This window comes from Eulemur rufifrons, chromosome 7 (assembly GCF_041146395.1).
Source record: "Eulemur rufifrons isolate Redbay chromosome 7, OSU_ERuf_1, whole genome shotgun sequence".
Lineage (NCBI taxonomy): Eukaryota > Metazoa > Chordata > Mammalia > Primates > Lemuridae > Eulemur > Eulemur rufifrons.
Genome location: NC_090989.1, coordinates 73,159,752 through 73,178,959, shown reverse-complemented (window position 1 = coordinate 73,178,959; position 19,208 = coordinate 73,159,752). Strand labels below are relative to the sequence as shown.

Here is a 19,208-nt window from a genome sequence, read left to right as displayed (position 1 = left end):
ACTGGGAAAACAAAGTAGATAAAAATTAAAATACAGGTTTGAACATTATCAGCCAACTTATTAATAGTTGAGATTTACAGAATAATCCACTCAATAATGGACATTCTTTTTAAAGACCACATGAAACTGCACCAATATATGGTATATTGTCAGCCATAAAACAAATATTGACAAATTTAAAAGAACTAAAATAATACAAGGTATGTTTACTGACAAGAAAACAATTAAACTAGAAATCAGTAACAGTGGAAAATTATCAAATATTTGGAAATTAAATGGTATATGTCTAAATAATCCATAGTAAAACTTTTTTTTTTATTTCAGCATATTACAGGGGTACAAATATTTAGGTTACATATATTGCCTTTGCCTTACCCAAGTCAGAGCTTCAAGCATGTCCATCCCCCAGATGGTGGACACTGCACCCATTAGGTGTGAATATACCCATCCCCTCCTCCCATCTGTGATACTTCCAGTGAGAATGGACTTTATCAAAAAGTCCCAAAACAATATATGTTGGTGTGGATGAGGAGAGATAGGAATACTCATACACTGCTGGTGGGACCGCAAACTAGTACAATCATAGTAAAACTTTTCATTAGAAAATATTTCAAATTAAGTAAAAAATGAAAACAGAGTACCTTAAAATATATAGGATATAGCTAGAGTGGTGTTTAGGAGAAAATTTATAGCACTAAATGCCTATCTTACAACAGAAGAAATATCTATAATCAATAATTTAAGAATCTACTTTAAGAAACTAGAAATATATGAGCAAATTAAACACAAATGAGATAAAAGGCAGGAAACAATACAAAGTAGAAATCAAATAAAATGATGCAAATAGTAGAGAAAATTAATGAAACCAAATGCTATTTCTTTAAATAAATAAAATTGATAAAATTCTAGACTGAATAATCAAGAAAAAAAGATTAAAGAAAAAGAATACATATGTATAACTATTATGTACCCATACTAATTAAACATAAAATTTTTTGGAAATATTGGAATGAAGGATGAAGTACGGACCTCACTACAGATCCTACAGATATCAAAAGGAAAAAAGAAATTAATATAAATAACTTTAATTCAATAATTAATGAAATGGACATATTTAAAAGACTAAAGCTGTGAGAGTGCATTCGGGAAAAATAACTAAAATGATTAGCCTTATATCTGTTAAAGAATTTGAAGTTTTAGTTAAAAACCTTTCTACAAAGACAACTAATGGCTCAGATGCCTTCACTAGTGAATTCTCTAAATATTTAAGAAATAATATAAACTACACAAACTCTACCAAAACATAGGCAAGGCTTTAATGTTTCTCAATCATTTTAAGAGATAAGCACAATCCTGATACCAAAGCTGAAAAATATATTTATCAGAAATAAAAAGCCTGTATCATTTATGAATAAATATCCTTTTAATATATTAGCACTTCAAATTCAACAATAAAGAAAAGTGAAAATATGTCATGATCAAGTAGAGTTCATTTCAAGAAGATAAAGTTATAATTTACTACATCAATAGACTAAAAGCAAAATCATCTCAATTATTGAAGAAAAATGGAAAAAAATGACAAAATCTAATCTTCATTTATGACCTCCCCTCGAAAAAGAAATTTTCAAGAAACTAATAATAGAAGGAAACTTCTCAACCTGATAAAAGGCATCTATACAAATTCTGCTGTTATTAATTTATTGGTGACCTACCCCACATTCAGGAGCAAGGTAAGGATGTTCACTCTTTCCACTTCTATTCCATATGGCACTGGAGGAGCTCACTGAGGCAGTAAATAACAAAAGGAAATAAGAGATACACAGATTAAAAAGTAAGATATAAAACTTTTTGCTCTCAAACAAGATGATTTTATACACATGGAAAATTCTATATATTCTACAAAAATTCACTAGAACAAAAAAAAAAAAAAAATAAGTGTACCATGATCACAGAATACAAGGTCAGTATACAGTAATAAATGGTACTTTTACATATTAGGAATGTCCACCTAGAATTTGAAATTTTAAAAGTTATTATTTACAATAGCATCAAAAATATAAAAGAATTAGAGACAAATTTAACAAAATATGTGCAATATCTGTATGCTAAAAATAAAAACATTGTTGAGAGAAATCAAATATCTAAATGAAAGAGCAATATACTATGTTTATAAATTAGAAGACTCAATGGTGGTAAAATGTTAATTCTCAGATTTATCTACAGGTTCATTGAAACACCAGTTATAATCCCAGCAGACTCTTTTTTACACATTGATAATCTTATCCTAAGTTTATCTATTTATTTATTTTTGGAAACAGAGTTTCTCTCAGTTGTCCAGGCTGGAGTGCAGTAGGGAAATCTTAGCTCATTGTAACCTCAAACTCCTACCTCGGCTTCTCAAGGTGCTGAGATTACAGGAGTGAGCCACTGTGCCTGGCCCGATCCTAAAATTTATATGGAAATGCAAATGATTTAAAATGGCCAAAATAATTTTGAAAAACTTTTAGAATAAAATATAAAAGTTTTGCAAACTTGAGTGAGGGAATGATTGATTTATTGATTCATTTTTCAGTCCCCATAGGGACCATTAAGATTGCCAATGCTGACTATATTCCAAGTCATCATGGCAGGGTATCGGGAAAAGTTTTCAATTATCAATAATTGTGCCTCAGATAAACCTCATTGGCTACGATGTTGCCACTGCGCAAAGCTAGGGAGTGATTTCTTAGGGCACAAAAAAGCATGATCTATTATTAAAAAGGTTAATTGGATTTCATCAAATTTAAAAATGCCTGCTCCATGAAAGAAACTGTTATGAAAATGGAAAGACAAAGCAAGGTATAGTGTAAAAAAAAAAAAGTTTGCAAAACACAAATCTTATCAAAATCTTGTATCCAGAATATATAAAGAACTCTCCCAACTGAAAATTTTTAAAAAGATTAGAACAAGCAAATTACCCAAGAAGATACATAAGTCCTTGAAAATATTCTCAACAGCATTAGTCATTAGGGAAATACAAATTAAAATACAGTGACACGTTTTACCAGTGTACATTTATTAGAATGGCCAAATTATTTTAAAGGCAATGTCAAGTTTTAGCAAGGATGCTGAGCAAATAGAACTCTCCATACATTGCTGGTGAGAATGCAAAATGGTAAAGCCATTTTGGCTATTTCCTATTAAGTTAAAAATACACTTACTGCATGATATAGGAATCCCATGTCTATGTAAGTATCCAGGTAAAATGAAAACATACACCCACTCAAAGAACTCTACATTAATGTATGTGGCAGCTTTATTCATAATTGTCAAAAACTGGATCTGAAAATGACCCAAATTTTCACCAACTGGTGAATGAATAAGCAAATTATGACACATTCATCCAATAAAATAATTTATCATTTTTTAAAGTGCTAATACATTTAAAAACATGAATAAATCTCAAAAACAATATTCTAAGTGAAAAAAGGCAGACACTAAAGACTACATACCATATGTCGTGTTCCTACACACTCTAAGAAAGGCAAAATTGTAGGGACACAGATCAGATCAGTGGTTGCAGGACCTGGGGGTGGGGTGAGGGATTGATTACAAAGGGGCATGAGGAAAATTTGGGGGAAAATAAAAATGTTCTATATCTTGATTGCAGTGGAAGTTATATACTGTCTATATTGGTCAAAACTCATCAGACTCTACACTTTAAAAGGGTGAATTTTGTGTATGTAAATTATACCTCAATAAACCTGATTTTTTTTTAAAAAGTAGGAAGTATTAGATAATAATGTGAATAACAGTGGCATCTGCAGTCATGTTGATCTTTACAAAGGATCAAAGTTATATGCCTCTAAGCACTGTTTTGAGGTTAAGCAATGTACTGGGTTTCTTTTGTCTCCCCTTTCTCAATCCCTTTTCCAGTTGGATTTCAGCAAAGGGAAACACCACAGGAGATTGTAACAAGGAAGTTGGTGCTCATTTCAAGGGTCCCCTCCCCTGTAGATTGCTCTTGACTGGCTGTGTCCCTTGATGAAAAATCACACTTTTGCCAGACAACTTTTTCTACCCAGATCCCTCTGTTTCTGGGTCCCTGTAACCAACCCTGACTCTTCAGGACTAGGGTTCACTATACTGAACCAGCTCCTCTGCTGCCTAAACACTATGTCCATTTCACTTCCTCTCAAATTACTCAGTTTGAATACACCATCTCTTTCATGCCACAGCCTGACTGATACAGATAGGAAGATTCAACCCCTGGTTCCATAATGTCTAAGCTAAGAAAACTTGTGCTATCCACTCAACAGATTTGAGCTTTAGTTCTGTCATTCATTGTATCTGAATGATTATACCTCCTTGGCAAGGTTGTTACGGGAATTAAACAATGATGGGCTAGCAGAAAAAATTTTCGTTACTATTTTTCCCTTTCTCATCTTAGTATCTCCCCATCCATCACTGGAGCTTTATTCTCTTTATCTTTTTATTTCTTGGTATGTTCCCATTTATCCTCTCTCTTTTAAGGTAACAGAATTTTTTCTATCATGTATAAATGCATAATAAATCACATAGGGGTATATACTGTACAGAAGACTGTATAAATGGCTTAAATGTACCATGGTTATGTTCCTGGAATAAACTGTTGCTATTTCTACTGCTGCAGAACAGTTAAGTCAAACTTTTGAATTAGGTCAACAAAATCCACAAATAGGGTGGAATCTTTGGACTGTCTAAGCAGGGACAGATCTGGAATAAATCAGCCACAGATATCACTTGTCAGCATGCTAAGAGAGGCGTTTCAAATAAGGATAGAAGGTACGTCAAGAATATTGGCTTCTGATAGCATTATGATGCATCCATTATATATTGAGAGTTTTCCATTATGTGGATTCAAGCTAACATAATTGTTTCATGGCAGTAATGTCTAAACAAGGGTCTACAATTAAGTTGTATTTTTATCTCGACTTGTGAACTGTTGCTGCCAACTACTCAAATTTCAAGCTTGTTGAGACATATGTTATCCCTGGAAACCCTTCGTAAAAATGAAGCATTTTACCGTCCCATCAATTCAGTGCACTCTGGTCAGTTCCCCCGTCTAGATCCAAATTAACCATGTAATAGTTCCTGTACTAGTGAATAGTATTTTAAATGGCTTTTTAAGCAAAACCAAAAAGCACAAATTTATTTCTATTTGTGCAAAAACATAATCTGGTTTGGATTCTTTTTTCTAGCTTTTTAAATAGTGAGACTGAATACATTCGTGGGGAAAGAACTGGATATGAAATTAAGAAGATCTGTATTTGAAATCCGACTCTACCACTTCCTAGCTGTGTGATCTCATGAAGTCACTCAATTTATCTGAACCTCAGTCTCTTTATCTGTCAAATGGGGATCTACTGGTGAATCAAATGAGCCAATAATGATCTAATAACATAACATAGTGCCTTTAGATGTTAATAATTTATTTTTTAATAATTTGTGTATGTAAGGATGCAAATATCATTAGTGGGAGAGGGGAATGAAGGAATCTCTCAGACGGGGGCAGGAATATTTTGGTTGAAAGGAAATCAAAATACTGGAGAATAAGAGCAAGATAAGAATGATTACAACGTCTGCATTTATAGCCCACATGTCACAGTTCAGTATTTATAGGTTTGTTAGTGACAGCCTTCCCATTATAGCAATGTTAATTACGAAGTAGCTGTCATTGTGTTTCACTGAGACAGCGCTGTGCACCTGACTGAGGCTGAAACTACTCATTATTTGCATGGTGGATCATTTAATTTAAGGGTCCAAACAATACACAAATTAATGTTTAAGTCTGATTATATTCTCCCTAAATCTTACTTTGAAATTTCCTGGTGACTTTGTAACAAATCCTAGTGCATTTTATTTCCCAAATACGATTTGTAATAATCAGAGCTGGACAAAAACCTCAGAAAGAGGTGATGGGTCTGAAGCTGAACCCAATATTAATTGTATACTTAAATTTTCCAAAGTCCAAGCTCCCATTGCTACTTAAATATCATGATCAAAGAAATAGATAGAATAAATATGGAGAGGGAGAAAAGAGGGAGGGAGAAAAGAAGAGAGAGAGAGGGAGGGAGAGAGAGAGATTGAAGAGAGGCTTGGGAAAATGTTCAGTGGAAAATCTGTAGAAATGATGTAAGAGAAAGCAAAGGCAGGGATTGGAGTAAGGGGTGTATAACTGAGACTATAAAAACTCGGAGAGAAAACTCACCATCAGGGCTGAGTTTGGGATAAACTGCACAGAGAGGACTCTAAAATTAGAATCTCCTGATTTTTCACAAGGTAAGTTATATGTAAAAACTGATAAAGATTTAGGTTTTTTTCCTTTTAACTATTATTTTTACTTTCACAGAGTTTTAAAATGTTTTGATTATTTCTTGATTTAGTTAAAATTAGGAAATTTTTGTTAATATTTCCCTCTCTAAAATGAGTAGAAATTCAAAGATATTTTTGAATGCAAACTTAAGGTGGAGTTAATTGTTTCCTCAGACATTTCATATTTATTACATTGCTTTTTGCTTTTTTTCCATTTCAAAACAAAGAAAGGGAAAGTTCAAAAGGGAACTTAAGGTTATGATTCTGTAATGTATGCTATAAGTATTGTTTTGCTTTCATTAAAGATGTTCAACATAAGGAAATTTTTTAATGTACAAAAGTGGTCTAGTTTAAACAACCTGGGTAAAAAAGAAAGTTTTTCTTTTATTTCTGTCAAAATTGGAGCCTAAGAAACATCTCTAAACTAATCAAATTTTATATTCCATATTCTTAAAATGAAAAGTATCCCCTGTTTTTCTCTTATAAAAATCAAATATGAAATATGACATTAATAACATAGTTGGAGTAGACTTAGATGATGTCTGTTCTTCAAAATTTGTAGTACTCTTGCTGTTTGGTGAATGAATTGAAAGTTTATCTGAAGCATGCATTTGAGTTCTGTTTGAGAACAAATTTAAAATTTTGTTTCAGATTTTGATCTATGGAAATTTAAGTGTGCACTCAATAAATTCAGGTCTAATAATGCAAAATATTGTTCCTTTGAATTACAATAACAGACTGTATAGGTTTATAAATATATTTACTATTTGTTTCTGAGTTATCCTTCTAAAATTAAAATATTTTTAACAGTGAGTAATGGTGATTTTAATGTCCACATAAGCTATAGAATTGGTAATGTTATAACTAATGGTCTACCCAAAAACTTTAGGCACATTTTGTGTCTTCTCTTACTTTGGTACTACTCTTCAGCACTGTTACAGAACTTTTCTAAGGAGAGCTTTCTATCAATATGAGTTAAAGTCTCCTCTGTGTAAATGAATTTCACTATGGCTTCATTCAAGAAGCTATTTAAAGTATATAAGGTTGACATTTGCTTTCTCTCCTTTATTTTCCAGGGTTTTGAACTGATTCTTATATAATGAATCATGGGCAGTAGAGAAGCAGATATCTTTAGTTGGCTAGGTATGAGAACCCAAGGGCTATAATTTTAACTTCTTGTTCCTATACTCTCAATGATTTGAACATTTGATTAATAAAATTGGATTAATTGAGCTTGTCTCAAAGCAAAAGAAGTCAAAGTAAGAAATCCTAAAATTTCTAGCTCTGCCACTGTCTACCTATGCAACTTCAGGCAAGGCTTAAGCACAAATTAGGGCTCAATAATGTTCTATCATTGTTCAAAGAGACAAAAGAAATAGAAGTGCCAAGGATGCTGAGTGTAAGAATGATGTGGGGAAGCCCCTATGTTGGAAAGGCTTCCCTATGGTAGAGAATATGTACTCAGTATCACAGAATCTTAGGGCTAATCTTTAGCCATGACCTAATTTAATCGCTTCCCAAATATCTCATTTACTGTGATGCCTACCCACTTGACAACTCTTGCTTAGATTCAGTGGTGCAGTCAGAGAAACACAAGTTTTGGAGTTAGAAAACCAGACTTCTAATCCTGGTTCTGACTTCAACAGCTTTGTGACCCTGGACAAATCAGTCAGCTTCTCTGGGGCTTTATTCTCTTCTCAGTAAAACTGGAGTCTGCGGGAATATAGTAGGTGAGCTACAAGTTCCCTGGGCAGCTCTCTAAATGAACCAACTCAACATATGCCTGAATATCTCTCTGATTAAGAGCATTTTTTAGCTAAGATCTCCCTCTCCTTTCTTCAAATACGTCTCAGGGTACCTCTCTGGAGCAGTGATGAGCATGATTTGCCAGTTACTTGACTTGTGCTTTGCTTGGCTTGAAATGGCTGTTGCCCAGCATTACTCTGTCTCCTTATTGACACCCCATCAGCTCAAGCCTCGTACCAAGAACCTCCTCCCTCCAGTAACAGTGCCTCTGCCTCCACCTTCTTCTGCTCCCTCTCCTCTACATCCCTGTCTTATCTGCTCTCCCTTGAGCAAGCTCATTCTCTCTGAGCCTCATTTTCTCCATCTATTGAGAGTGTTAAATTCCACAACTCTGACAATTGCTTTCTCTCTTTCTAAAATTCCATATTCCTGTGACATATAAGGCTATAAACGTGAAAACTTCACTTTTAAAACATCGTATAAAATAATGATAAAAATTCATTTTAGGTAGCATAATTGGAGCTTGAAGAATCATTATGCCTTGAACACAACTAAACATTTTCCCCTTTGATTCCTTCCCAGGATGGTATTTTCTATAATTGTATGCTATTTTTATAGAAATAGTGTGACTCAAAATAATGATAATGCATCAAATGTGAGAGTGCTACCTATAACTCTCTTTAGTAAAATCACCTTCCCCTACTCAATATTATTTTCCTTATTACATTTTATTTCCTATCATTCTGCCATAATTCTAGATTCTAAGGACTAATTTTGTTCCTTAAAGAAATGATTAAACATAATATTTTTTCATAAAAGTAAAAAGTAGTAAAAATATTTTGAAAAGTTGTCATATTTAGAAGGTACTATCAGGATAATGATAACTATGATTTATTGAGTAACCAATTTGTGCCAGTCACTTTACCTGTATTATTCCTAATCCTCATAATTAGTCTACAAAGTAAGTCTTTGCCCTATTTTCTTGACGAAGATGTTAAAACAGAGAGGCTAAATAACATGCCCAGTCAGGATTCAGATCCAGGTCTGCATAACTTAAGGACCAACCTCTTCCTACTAATTCACTTCATTGTATTAGAAAGTGTACATAAAATATCAGGAGTTAGGACACCACAGTTCTAAAGTAACTCAGCTTATCTCAGTTCTTCAATTTAAAAAACAGAATTAGAATGTTTTCCATATAGATCAAACAAACATGACTTTTGTGAGAATGAAGGGAGATAAATTAATTTCAAAATAATAAATCACTATGGAAATGTTATTTTTAAAAAGGTTGTTTATAAAGTTTATACTTGAAGAAAATGGAAGCATTCCAGAAAGAGTCTGCTTTTGCAGAAGGAAATCCCTGGGCAGGGCAAGTGGTAGAGGGATTTCCACCTCAGCCAGGCTGTGAGCAGCTGGAGGACAGGGAGACTGTCTTACTTTTATATCCCCAGTACCAGACATACGGTGTATGACAAACAAATGCATCCTGTTGTTGATTATTATGAAATTTATATTTTTGACTCTTTGTTTACATGTTAGAGGTCCTTTTCCATTGATTATATTGGCTAGTTTAATGTAATTAAAATGTAAGACTTTTATTAAATATTATATGTAAACACAAATTGGGGTAAAGAGTGAAAGGGGTGGTGATAGTCCACATTATCTTGAGGCTTAAATATGTTATATTTAACTTCATTTATCCAACTTTACCCTCTGAAATCCTTTTTATGCCACATAAAAATTGTGTATGTATCAAATGGCCAACCATCATGTTTATGTGCAACTCTGTCACCTTTTTCCTATCCATAGTTTTAAAGATTTTCTTTTTTCCATTAGTGAACATGAGAATTAAACAACTAATTTCCATAGCAGAATTGTCTGCAATCATACACTGAAGTTCTTTTCTGTTTCTAAGTGACATAGTTTTATATCAAGAAATACTTAGTTTTTCAGAGATCAAACTACAGATTGTTTCATAAGGAGAATCTTTAAACTTAGAGGGAAGATTATTGGAGAATACTGATTGATGTGTGCTACTTTTTTCCTTTTTTAAATTTTTAATTATTATGAGTACATAATAGTTTTATATTTTTTATAATGTACATGTGATGTTTTGACACAGGTATATAATAGGAATTAATCAAATCAGGGTAATTGGGATATTCATCAATTTAGGCATTTAACATTTCTTTGTGTTAGGAACATTCCAATTCTACTCTTTTAGTTATTTTAAAGCACACCATAACTTATTGTTCATTATAGTCAATTGGTGTGTTCTAACTCATATGCAGGAGCTAAATATTAAAAGCAATTGGACTCACGGAGACAGAGAGGTGGATGGTTAGCAGAGGCAAGGAAGGGTAGTGGGGCGAGGAGTGGAGGATAAAGTGTGGATGGTTAATGGATGCAAAAATATAGTTAGATAGTTATGGATGCAAAAATACAGTTAGATAGAGTGTCACTTTTATAAGAATGAGAATCTATGATGTGAAATATTAAAGGACATATCAGAATTCTACCATGAACTTCACCACATTGTACTATAAATATAAAAACTGGGACCAGTGTCTTCTCTTCTCTAAGCCTTAGTTTCCATATAAATAAAATCGGGATATTCTTGTTGACCTACCATATAAAGCTGTTTCATTCATTCATTCAGTACATACTTTTGACTTTATAGCAGGCATTCTGTTGATTGCAGAGATGCAATGATGAACATGACATAATCCCTGCCCTCAGTAAGTTTACAGCAACAGCTAAGTGTTTTGTTAAATGTGGAAATCTGTTTTTGTTTTTGTTTTATTTTAATAAAAGGATCTTTCTTTAAAGTGGCATTATAGATTTCTGACTTAATTTTTTGCAAGAAAGAAACCAGTGGTATGATTCAAATAGAAAAAAAAAATACAGAGATACATAACAACAAAATTTTGAGATTTTGGAAGACAAAAGTGTCTTAAAAAGAGTGAAAATGGTGCCAAATAGAATAAAATTAGTTAACACGTGTACTAGTAAATTATTGTTCTTCATGATTAGTAGCATTCAGGGAAAGTCATTTTAAAATGTAGGGAACTGCTACATTAAGAGCACCTCATGCATAAAATATTTACATCATAAGAAATTTGTTTTGGAGATGGAAAAATGTTTTACATTTAAACAAACAGTTTATACTTGAAAGAGTATGAAACTGGAAGTCTAAAAATGTAAGTTGTTGTTCTGGCTCTTCTTCTAACTGGCTTTCTGACTTTGGAAAATCTACCGCTGCAAATTGAAGACCAATAAAAAATGATAAAAACACACACTTGATATTTTAATTTTTTTAAGAAAATGAGAAATGCTAAATTTCCTAGTCTCAATTTGCACCTTCTTTTCAGGAACCCAAAACAGAAAGTAAATCACTGTCACACAATGTTTTAGAAATAACAAATTTCACAAGGAAAAGTTTAAATAAATGAATAAGCACCGTATTTTTCAGATGTGTTTTTGTGTAGATGATGTATATTTTAGTGACAGAAGCTACAAGCCAAGTCAATTGCTCTTGGGTGAAAATCCACAGTAATTCTAAATCTCTTGTTCGAGTTAATGAGGATTTTAAACTAATTCCTCATTTCTAAAGTTCTGAGTGCCACAGCCACACTCAGGTGTATTGTTTGTGGGGCCAAATTAATTAAAGACTGTGGAATCACAGGTTTAGTAAGAAAGAAAGCCCAATGGCATGAGGTCCCAGTCCTTGCTTTCTAGCAGGTGTCTCAATCATCCCGTTGCTTCCCTCATCAAAGAACGATAGGAAAAAAACCTTCTTTAACACTTTGTTTAAATATTGTCACTCATTGAAATGTCAAGATTATCGATATAATGACAAACGTCTTTATGAATGGCTCCAAATTCCCTAAATGGTTGTTGAGTGTTAAGTTTTATGTTTGCTGGAAGAACTTCACTTCAGAACCTGACGCCAGCTTCATAATAATCAGATTTATAAATGTAAGTAAGAAGATCTTGCTCTGTCACATTATCTTGTAGTTTACAATATGTTTTCGTGCCCCTTTTTAGAGTTCCCATTGCTAAGTTTTCATTTACAATAAAATAAAAGTAAAAAGGATGTAATAAGTTTTTTCATAGATAAATTTATATCCTCATACATTTTTAGTAAATAATATTAAATATGAAATTAAATATATTTTTTGCTCTTATTTGGCAACCTTAAGCTAATTCCAGGATTTGTGCTATTAATAAATTAAATAATTTAAAATTAACTAAAATTAATTCATTCAAATTTTGTGAGTTAATAAAATGAGTTTTATTAGACAGTTTAGAGAGTTTAAAAGTCTTGTTCAAGGTCACCAGGTCAATAAAGAGCACAGCAAGGACACATATCCTTATCCTTCAAGTCTAACCCTGAGTTTTCTCCTCACCATGACAGAAATATTTTTCTGATGTTGTTGAATACCAATTTGTTGTCTGAAAGAGTTTTATTTTTTAAATATTCATTAGTTCATAGACAAGATTTTTAGAGTGACATCATGCAAAAAATACATATACATATATGGACATATGTGTGTGATATTGGCAGAGGTGTCAGATGTCTACAAATTCGTATTATCAACAATTTCTCTTTTTGTATTCACTAATTTTATATCCACTAAGATTTGTGGTTACAGAGAAAATATTCAAATGATTATTTTATCTTGACAGACAGACCGTTAATTCCAAATGCAGGAAAGTATTATGATACTCATTCAAATTTAAAAATTTTAATATTAATTGTGTGATTTTTAAAATATATATCTGATAATTAGGTTAAATGTCATTCCATCCTTTCCATCTGTAAGCCCAAAAAAGGTACTATAACTGTTTTTATGGCATCTGGAACCTCGGTTCTAACTGAGGTTATTTCGAAAAGATGGAGGAATGAATGTACTGATTTATGAATGATGAAAAAAAGAGAAAAGTAAAAAAAAAAATCCCAACCAAGCATTTGAAAGTAAACACATATATGTATACCATATTTTAATAATTTTGCCTCACATTTAACATCTCTAAAATTGGAACAAGTCTTTAAAAGCCAGTAACAACATTAGAAGTCAGTTAGATCAACCCCATTTTAGTTGGTCTAGAGTGAAAAGGGAAATGTTTTGCCTAACATTGTATCATTACATAGCAACAGAGTCGATGAAAGCCTATCTCGCAACTCCCATCCGATATGGAGTCTTTCTATTACAGCAAGCTATACAGATTTTGTATGAAGCACCGGTCCTTTTGGGTCTTGCCAAATAAAAAATTCCTATTACTCTCTAATCTACAATTCCTGAAGCTCTTCTCTGTTATCAAAAAGACCTAGTGACTATAACTGAATGGAATGAGATAAAGTCTAAACTAAAGAACTATACTATGTTTTACAGATTTACTTAAGGGCCAAGCTGACTCACAACTTTTGTAGAATCATCATTTCAGAGAGAGAAGATTTTAGCCAGTGGTGTTGGGAGCCACATGTGGTCATTTCATGGTGTCAGAACTAAGGCCCCTTTATAAAAATATCATGTTAAATCTCGTTTAAATGTTTGTGCTCTGTCACAGTGGGAAGAGAAAGTAAAGAAAAGGTAAAAGTTGAATTATTTTGTCAATATATATATATATATTTTTTTTTTTTTTTTTTTTTTTTGAGACTGGGTATCATTCTTGCTCAGGCTGGTTTCAAACTCCTGGCCTCAGCAATTCTCCTGACTCAGCCTCCTAAAGTGCTAAAATTACAGGTGTGAGCCACCACGCCCGACCTGTAAATCTTTTATGTTTAATTAAGTTCTTTATTTTTTGAAATGGGGTGGAGTGGAGTCTATTTTAAATATTTCCAGTCAAGATATTAGTGTAAATAAAAAATTCTAAATGGTTTCTGGTTTCACTCAGAAACCCTGTACCTTTGTGAGTTTCTGATGGTTGGATCAACTATCCATAAGTAGATATTAACCATAAAGTCTCAGGTTAAAGAGAAATTTCCTTAATCACCTGGGTAGTTTGTTTTTCTTCAACACCAGCCTTCAAATGCAGATAGTTTAATAGTTTTATCAGTTAAAAAGTGAATTATATCAGAAACTGGCTTACATTGCTTCTCTTTTTCAGCTTAATCATCTCTAACTTTAACACCTCCCCTCATTCCAGTTTGCTCTTTATTTTTTATTTATATATATATATATGTATATGTATATATATATATATATATATATGTATATACTTTTTTGAGACAGAGTCTCACTCTGTTGCCCGGGCTAGAGTGCTGTGGTGTCAGCCTAGCTCACAGCAACCTCAAACTCCTGGGCTCAAGTGATCATCCTGCCTCAGTCACCCAAGTAGCTGGGACTAAAGGTGTGTGCCACGACGCCTGGCTCATTTTTCTATTTTTAGTTGCTCAGCTAATTTTTTCTATTTTTAATAGAGACAGGGTCTAACTCTTGCTCAGGCTGGTTATTTAGTTTTTAGATCAGGGGTTCTTAGCCTTTTTTCTTTTCTGCTCCCCAACCCCCTTGAGAGATTTTTTTTTTCCACAATAATAATGGCTCATTGCCCCACGGATTCTTTTTTTAAATCATTATGGGTACATAAGAGTTGCATATATTTATAGGGTACATGTGATGTTTTGACAAAGCATACAATGTGAATTAGTCAAATCAGGGTAATTGGGGCATCCATCAACTCAGGCATTTAACATTTCTTTGTGTTAGGAGCATTCTAATTCTACTCCTTTAGTTATTTTAAAGTATACCCTCACTTATGTTGATTACCCTAACTTATGTTGATTATAGTCACTTTATGGTGTCATCAAATATTGTTCATTTTATGTAACTTTCTAAGTATATTTTGTACCCATTAGCCATCTCCACTTTATCTCCCCTTCTCTGCTACCCTTCCCAGCCTCTGGTACTCATCATTCTATTTTCTATCTCCATGAGACCAATTGTTTTTAATATTTAGCTCCCACATATGAGTGAGAACATGAGAGATTTTTATTTCTGTGCTTGGCTTATTTCACTTAACATAACGTTCTTCAGTTCCATCCATGTTGTTGCAAATGGCAGGATTTCATCCTTTTTGTGACTGTATAATATTCCATTGTGTATATGTACCACATTTTTTTATCCATTCTTCCCTTGATGAACACTTAGATTGATTCCATATCTTGGCTATTGTGAATAGTGCTGCAATAAACACTGGAGTGCAGATATCTTTTCGATATACTGAATTCCCTTCCTTTGGATATATACCCAGCAGTGGGATTGCTGGGTCATATGGTAGTTCTATTTTTAGTTTTTTGAGGTACCTCTATACTGTTTTTCATAATGGTTGCACCCACTGATTTTTAATAATGAAAACATCTTTCTTCATTTTAATAGGCTTCTCATTAAATTCTGGTTTATATGTAATTAAACTAGATTTGTTATTTTTTTTTACCACTGGACTTTCAGAGTCTTTAATATGTCAATATGAACTCTTTCTGTTCTAAAGGAATATACAATATATCCCAAACTTAAATGAAAAAAACTTTATACCTCCCTGACTTTCTCCATCCACCATCACTTCAGTTTGGAGGATCCTTTTAGGATACAATTAATTCTTACGTGTGGAAAGTCTTTGAAAGAATGCTTAAGATGGTATGCAATGTAAGATGTTTGTTTATTCAGCAGTGCTATTTAACAAGTAAAAACACATAATAGTCCAAATAGTTAAAAATGAATTGAGTACACAGCCAATCATCTTATAAGGCAGATCCTGTGCCCACTGTCTCTTTTGAAACTCCTCACTACCCAGAGAAATATTACTCAATAAAAATGATTGATGTGCAGAAAAAATTGTAAAAAAAACCTCCACTTTGGTTTATTCACACAGTCAATGAAAATCTTTTTAATGTTCTTTCTGCGTACATGAAGCCAAGGAGAATTTTAAATCATGGGCTATATTTATCCACTATCAACAAAATAGGAAAATGGGGCTGAACCTAGTCTTTTTCTTTCCTCCCTATAATTTTCTCTGTTTCTAATTTTGTAGAAATCAAGTTTCAACTAATCAAATGTCTTTTGTGTGGCAGGTGCCAGGGTGTTTGTTTTCATTAGTGTACCAAATGCCATATTTAGGAACTTGGCCTTCTGGTTAACTGGCTACAGGTCTGGCTTTAAACCATTAAATGTGTGTATTTAAACTCTGCATCTATTTTTACATCTCCCTATCCAAATAATCAGGATGTGGTTATCTGTAAGATGATACATTATGATTTTTCCTATATACACCCAAGCACAAAAATATATGCCTTAGACCTAATCATCAATATTATAAACAGCCATCATCCTGTGCCATTTATAAGATTGCAGAGATGAAAAGAAACCTGGTTAGTAAAATATGCATAAAAATAGTTAAAGGAAATCCACATGGAAAGCTTATAAAATTAGGCAATTTCACACTTTGTAACCTATTTTTAACATGATAAAAGCAAGAAAAAAATCACAATTGTTTATCTTTGATTAAATGAGAGCTATTTTTTAAAGAAAGATATATCAGAAATATGAAATCATTTTTTAAAAATACACTTATGTTTTTAACATATCATTCTTTAAGTGGAGGAAATTCTAGAGACATCAGCAAAATCAGAAAAAAAAATATGATTAAGTGGCAGGTTTTCTAAAGGCAGTTTTAGGTTCTTATTTTCAACAGATAACTGCTGCATTCTTATTGTCCATATTCTCAATTTAGAGACATAGTCATGATTTATTGTGTGTTGATACTTACAAAAAAACTCAACTCAAATATCAGTTTATAAGAAAGAGACACAGAGAGAATTTACTGCTCCCGTCCAAAAAAGAATGGAATACAGAGATGCTGCTAGTGACTAGCATTATGTGACAAGATGCTGAAACAGACTAACTAGTGTCATAATGAACTAGTTTCGACTACAATGGATAAAAAATAAGACTAGTTTTGTAAAAATGTTATAAAGAGTGCTAAAATATTTTATCTTCATTTTAAGTCTTAAATGACTTAGTTAATGCAGATACTCTGTCTACATAAAATATTTGTTCATATTCTAGCACATAACATTTGTTACTAAAATCTATACTGAGGTTTCACAGAAATAATGTTTTAAGAATGTGATAAAATCTTGGGTCACAATAAACAAATGTAGTTGTTAAAGAAATATTTAGTAATACCTTATAAATATTCTTACACTAATAAATTACAAGTAATAAATGACATAAAAGAGTTATACATTAATCAATTCAATCCTCTCAAAGCTTTTTTGATGTGGGAATTACTTCTCATTTCTCAAATAAGGAAAATGAAGCTCAGGTAAGCTAAATGATATATATGCAAGGTCACACTAATACTAAAGCAAAAATGAGACTCAAACCCAATCTTTCAGATTCCATTCCAGCTTCAATTTTCTCTTTGCCCTCAGCAGGTTTTCCAAATGATTGTTGTTTAAGGAATTAGGTTTACTGAGACGTCTCATTCATAAAGGATGAATTTGGAAGATTTTACCGATACCATTTACTAAGTAGCAAAGCTTAGGTTTAAGCCTACTCTGTTCTGTCCCATACTCTGTGATCTTCCTCAGCAGGTCAACACCTTCTGCTTTACTATATGGTGTTATGAGTTCCAGTGGTCTAACTGGCAGCTGGCAAGCCTGATACAGACCATAGATGAGCTTTAATTTGTTTTTTTAATCTAAAAATTCAAAAATATATAAATGATACACCTTTGTGCTGACTACTTAGAATTAACAAATGTAATATTTTTACATATATGCTTTAAAAAAATATAGATTAAAAACTGAATCCCTTATGTTTCCTCCATAATCTTATTCACTTTTCTTTCTCCCCAGAGGCAGTAATAATTATAAATCAAGCTCAATTGGCTTATACTTTAAATTATTTGTATATATTCCAAAATTTATGGATTTTCTTTGTGTATTTGCAATTTAGGTAAATTGTGTCATGTAATATATATTAGTCTACACCTCCCATTTCCCCCAAATATTGTTTCTTTGAAATCCATGCATATAGATATACACACATTTAAAATATTTGTTTTAACAACAAATACATATGTATTTAAATCATTTGCTTTAATTTAATAATTTGAATATATCTCAATTAATAAATCTATTTTATCTTCAATAGGGCACTTGAATAGATTCCAGTATTTTACTACTATAAACAATGAGGCTATAAACTTTCAGGAGCATGTCTTCTTATAAACATTTTGAGTTTCTCAGGGATGTAAACATGCCTAGAAGTGAAATAAATGTGTCATAGGTAGAAGATGACCATTTACAACCTTTTATATATTGCCCAATTTTCTCCAAATGATTGATCCATTTCCAACTCCACCAGTATTTTTTGTATTCTTCTGTTTCCTAACACCACTCTAATATTTGTAATGTTAACTAAATTTTTGCCATTCTGATGTGTATAAAATGGTGTATCATTTCTCTTTCTATTTGCATTAAATAAATTGTATTATGAAATGTTTATTTTCCATTTAGTTCTTTTCTGTGAAATATTCATTTATAATTTTGGCCAATTTTTATTTATTGTATGTCTATTTTTAAAGTTTTATTTATCAGATTTATTGACATGTTCCAAATCCCAATCTTTCTTTTTATATATGTTGGAAATATCTTCCATTTAGTAACTTGTCTTTTGATTTTGTTTATTGCATCTTATCATATGGAATCTTTCAATTTTGATATAGTGAAATTTGACAATTTTTTATAAGATGTCCATCTTTTGAATCTTGCTTACAAAATCCTGACACAACAGAATTTGTAATATACATAAATTAATACTTCTAACTGATCTTTGGTGTTTTGGAATTTTAAATTTAAATGCTTTTAGAGGCATCACATTCTCTCTGGTTCACCATAGAACCTACCAGTCCTTATTTTTATACAAAAATTTTACACATTTCACTTTTACACATTTCTTTTCAGGTACATGAGGTTGTACTCTCTGGATTAGATGATCGAAGAATAAAGTTACGTGAACTGTATTTCTCAGACCTTGAGTTAGTTTGAATTAAATTGTTATTATAGCTGTACAACTCTAATCTAGGTCTCCATGAAAATGAAGCCTTGATAGAATTCATTC

The 19,208-nt window shown here is 32.2% G+C and overlaps 1 non-coding gene across 1 annotated transcript; it reads right to left on the bottom strand.

Moving 5' to 3' along the window:
* Positions 1-2,572: 2,572 nt before the first annotated feature.
* Positions 2,573-2,712, bottom strand: LOC138388703 (U4 spliceosomal RNA). The gene has a single exon (XR_011234201.1). It is a non-coding gene; the product is annotated as a U4 spliceosomal RNA (small nuclear RNA).
* Positions 2,713-19,208: the final 16,496 nt, after the last annotated feature.